Source organism: Corylus avellana, chromosome ca1 (assembly GCF_901000735.1).
Source record: "Corylus avellana chromosome ca1, CavTom2PMs-1.0".
Lineage (NCBI taxonomy): Eukaryota > Viridiplantae > Streptophyta > Magnoliopsida > Fagales > Betulaceae > Corylus > Corylus avellana.
This window is the reverse complement of record NC_081541.1, coordinates 28,294,446-28,300,123: the sequence shown is the minus strand read 5'-3', so window position 1 is coordinate 28,300,123 and position 5,678 is coordinate 28,294,446.

The following is a 5,678-nucleotide window of genomic DNA, read 5'->3' as shown; positions in this document are numbered from 1 at the left end:
TATATATATATATATATATATATATATATATATAATAAGAAAACTTTAATTGTACGGGTGTATTTTGGAAAACCTCAAAATAACCCGTTCACTCTGCTCTGTCTACTTGGCCCACCGCTGGTATTCTAATATTACTCTCTATGCCTGAGAAAATATGAGACATTAGTTCCAACAACTTGCGATGTTTAAGGGGTGTACACTAGGAAAATTCAAAAATGTTCCAATGGTGGCGGTGATGATTTTTTCCAAATTATAAGAGGACTATTGGAAGAGGTTGAGAAGGGAGATTTTGAATTATTGGCAACCATAGCTCAAGAAATCTGACTTCGTATAAATGTTACTTCTCCCAACCGCTTCCATTTGGGAGGCTAAGAAAATTCACAGAAGTGCTAACTTTTACATCCATCATGTGACATATTGGGCCATGACAAAATTCACTTAGGTTGCATTTCCACTTACTTCCCCTCCCCCCCTCCATCCCTGGCCTATTGGTAATCTCTCCCCTTTTAGGGGTTGTTTTGTAGTTCTCGTTCTGTTATGCAATGTTGGTTAATATACATATATATCAACTCAACAAGATTTCACGTTGATCCTATCCCATTTTGCAAAATTGTAACACTGACACATTTAAAATCGGCTATTGTAAATTAGTGAAATCACCCACTTGAAAATAGTTCGCATACTGAAATTTATGGTTTCACTTATGACATGATTTGGGAGGCAGAGGCAATGCCCACTTATTTCATGGTAGTCCCATTCAGATTGACCATAGAGAACTACTAAATAGTAAATTCAAGTTTAGTGTAGTATAATTTTTATGTCAACAGAAAAGTTTATATAGAGAGACAATGCACAAATGCACTTGTGATTATATTACAGCAATGCTTCATTGCATGTCAATGCCATCAGGTAGAGAGCATGAGTTTAGGGGATTTCCTATTTCTTGTATCAAGTAGTCAAATGGAAGTCGCCAACAAAGCTTCAGTGGGAAGAACAATATATATAGTTCAAAGTATAGTAACCGAGCAGAAAGGAAAGCATACTAACAAATCTTCGTAATCCTTCTGAATTTTCTTCACTTTTGTATTTATCTTCTCAAACTTCAAAAAATCTTAACTTAGTATCGAATTTCCATTTTTTTTTTTTTTTTTTTTTTTGCAATGTCACCACTCCGTTAGACATTTCCAAATGGGGTGTTAAAATTACCAAAATACCCTCCATTTTGTTTTTGAAAAAAAAAAAAAATTGTAAAGATTTATTTGTTGATTAGGATTTAATTGAATTTGCAAAAATACCCACGCCAAAATCTTTGCAATTTTTTTTTTATTTTTTTTTTTATAATTTTTTAGGAAAAATTACATTTTAGACCATAGAATTACCTCCCATTTTGACAAGCCCCCTTCACCCTGGAGAAGGATCATCTCCATTTCAAATGAAATGGAAGGGATCCATTTAGTTCACTCAAAGAGGGGCGATTTTTTGTCCCAAAACGTCAAATATTTTGTTTTTGGACAAAATGGCCTCTGTTTTAACTAAATGGATCCCTTCATTTGAAATAGAAGAATCAAGGTCTGAAAAAAAAAAAAAAAACTTTCAAAATCACTCAATTTGAAACCTTGAACTTTCAATTGCAATTAATTTGAACCCCTCCGTTAGATTTCACCATTAACTTCTAACGGCAACACCTAAAAAAATCAAAATATCTCTAATTTTTGTTTTTATAAGAATAAAAAAAATAAAAAAGCAAAAAAAAAACAAAAAAAAAGAATAAAAACCCGTGAGTCGGGCAAGACCCACGCGGGTCTGGCCGTAACCCACACCTGGTCTCAGCCAGAGACCCACTGTGGGTCAGTAGACCCACGGCTAGGTCTGGCCGAGACCCAGCTGTGGGTCAGTAGACAGCTGTGACCCAGCCGCGGGTCTCTGGCTGAGACCTAGTGTGGGTCACGACCAGACCCGCGTGGGTCTGGTCTGAACCACGGGTCACATGGCTAGAACCCTTTTTTTTTTCAACCAAAAAAAAAAAAAAATGGAATTAAGGGTAAATTTAGAATTTTTTTAAAAAAGTAAGATGTATAAACGTCATTGTCTCACTTAATTTTAATGTTTAAAATCTGACATAAAGGTTCAAATTGATTGCAATTGAATGTTCAAGGGTCCAAATTGAGAGGTTTTGAAGTTTGAGAGGCTTGTCAAAACAGGTGGTAATTTAGGAATCTAAAATAAAGTTTTTCCTTTTTTTTTTAAAAAAAAAAAAAAATTAAAATATGGGGGTATTTTGGTAATTTTGACACCCTCCGTTAGGATTTACTGGATAAACCTAAGAAAAGTTTGACATTCCAAAAATTTGAAGTTCAATACACTAAATTGATAGTTTTTGTATTTTGAATGGATAATTACAAAAATAATAATAGTTCAGGAAGATTAAGTGAAGTTTCCCCTATAAATATCTTCTTTTTGGAAAACCTTACACATCTATTACGTACTATGAACATATGTTCATGACACATTTTATAAACTAAGTGATTCTTATACTTATTGAGTCCGTAGATTCATTTATCCGCCTAGATCAATGTAGTAACCCCATAATTACATAGGTATTGCCTACAGGTGCACGTGTTGAGAAAGATGATCAAGGCCCATATTTCTCTATGGGTTATTTTGGTTTAGGCTATCTATTGCCTCCTGTTTGTGATAAACTACCATATTTAGTCTCTTTTATTATGTATTTGTTTTATTTGTTGCCTATATGTTTTCCTTCCAATTGTATGAACACTTTAATTTATATTTGTTAAAGTGTCGTCTATGGCACTAATGTTTAATTGATGCATTAGTGCGCATTTAAAATGTAAGAAAACAATGTTTATATTTATTTAATTGAGGTATATACATCACCTCTGAAGTGTTATGTGAGTGTTAACCTTTTTTAAAGAAAAAATTATTCCCATGCGAGATGTATTATCTCTTACGTAGTAAAGTCACTTGTGAAATTCGATATTTCTACTAATGCCTTGTTATTACAGATGGAGTGTTACACACATACATCATTATATGGTGGGAATCAATCTATTATTAATAAAATAGTTAATGTGGCAGCACTTAAAGCCGATGGTGCATCGCCACGATACAAAGATAATCAAACATTCCATGGTGTCTATGGCAAGGCTAGAGACCAATTTGAAAAAACTTATCATGGCACTCTTTGAAGCAAATCTCGAAACTTTTATTGGGCACATTCACCTTCCACTCTCCAAACATTTCCAAGACCTTCAGAATTGTCATCCCATGATCACTAACTACCCTTGTAGACCATTTTGTCAACACTGCCCATCTACTCTCGTTCTTGAAGGAAAGCAATAGCTTTTGAATTTCCTGGTTCCCAAGGTCAAATTTAGTCTTCTTCTGAGTCCCAAAGCGTTTCCAAAAAGGCTTTTGTTTGCAGCCGTTTCCAATGTAAGCCAATTCTATGGAAATGTATGCTTCCTTTATGATTGGATCCTCAGCAACAACATTTACTTTCTTTGAAAATTGTTTAATCCATCTAGTCTTGCCTCCATAAAGAAAAGTGAACTCTTCGATCTAATTGCACAAGATATACATTAATTGTAACCTTAAAAGATATGTACCTATATATGTGGAAAAGATATGTACCTATATTCATTTAGAGTTGTGAAAAATAGTTTACGGCGTGAGGTCCAGGTGGTCTCATGCACATCCCACATGCTATAGCAGCTTTTGGTTCATTATCTCGATTGAAATGGAAGAACATCATTCCATCTTGCTGAATTATGTCTTGGCGAATTATGTCTAGTGCATTTTTGTTTTTCACATCCCCTTGTGGGTTCATCATTACGACAAGAGACTTATTCTCTAGAATTGGGATCTCCAGAAATTTTCTACTCTTGAAACATACGATTCTCACTTGCCTCGTACTCTCGAAATGCCACTCTTCTTTAATGAACTTGAAGCCAACTATTGGTGAAAAGTATTGCACTATGTACCAAGTCATCTTATTTCGCAATATCTCAAACTTCTTTCATTGGTCATCGGTCCACTGCTCAACAATTGGAATCCATACAATTTTGTATTGGTCCCCTTTCTTTCTTATTACATTATAAATTGGCATTAAATCCCAGATATCATCGTTGAGATTTTCAGGCTTGAAATGAACAATAGAACATTTTTCGTTTTCAGCACTTCTATGCTAACCTGATTATATAAGACAATTGTGAAAATTCAAGTCAATTGTTCAATAAATCATTCTTACTGTGTCTATTGCACATAACTCAGACAAGGTACTGTAATATTTATTTAGCTTTGTATCAAGTGCATGCAAAAGTGAAAATAATAATAATAATAATAATAAAATCAAATCAAATTTCTAGAAAAAGTTTGTGTGTTTGTGTTTTCGTTTGCAACGCTAACCATTTCATTGGTGGAACTGTCAATAAGAGGCTGCACATCATCCCTGGCAAAAATCGGCCCTTTGAAAACCCCCATGATTTTGTCAGGTGTTCGTAAAAGTTCCTTCAGTTTCGTTTCTGCCTTCTTTTCCTCTGCATTGAACAAGAATCTTTGGTCAGCGTTGTTGCTCATTTCTAAGCCATTATATTAATTAATTGCATGGGCAACAGATTCCATGGAGCATGCTTCCTTAAGATTTAAATTGGCTTTGTGTCTAACCTGTTTCAATTTGGCATCTGATCTTTAGGGCCTTGAGGGTGACACTGATTGTATGGGCCAAGTCCCCGAAACCAAGCAACTATGGTCATTTGCAATAGATTAAAAAAGGACAATATTATGTTCAATAAGCAATTGCATTACAACAAGTCTACAATTGTGACATGGCAGTAATTTCTACATAGAAGATTTGAGCATACATAATACATGCCAAGAACAACAACTTACTCATTGCTAGTAAGACAACAAATCTGAGTTGTGCAAGCTACAAGAGCAATGATAATCTGATTGACACCCTCCCAGATATCGTCCATGTCAGATGAAAAATATGTTGGTTTTATATCGTTGTTAATAAATAGCTTGTTCAACTCAATCAAGGACTCCATGACATCCAAGGTGTCATTGATAATTTTGTTAAGTACACCAATCGTTTTCCCATCTTTTTGGAGGTCTAGGTGCTTTAAGGTGGCAGGCACATGTTTTGGGATCTCCATTGATTCGACAAGTTTGTGTGATGAGTGACGTTGGGCAAGAGTCGAAAAATCCTCGTAATCCAAAGCAAAAGCCGCAAGTACCAGCACTGCCTTAGCATTGCATGGGTAGCTCGAGAGTTTGTCATGTATTGACATCGTTGTTTTGTGTGCAATTTCCACCCCTGGATCCTTGCATGCCATCTAACATTACGCATTTGTTATTATGAAGAAAAAGCTAATTTCGTAACAATGTGATAAAATAGATCACATTCATTTCAGTCCTAATTCATCCCACATGTTTGTGGGGGGGGATATATTTTGCAAGATTTCCATGGGGTGAAAAAAAAAGAAGTAATTACCTCATAGGAAAGTTGTTTGAATGTACACAATAGTGGATCGAAGCTTACCCTGGACACCTTTTCCTCCTGGTTCTCCATGTGTTCCTGGCCCTATGTATAGAGTGAGTCCTAAGAGTATTTTATTCAACTCTCTAAATTTGGCTTTTTCTTCAAAAATTTGAAAAAC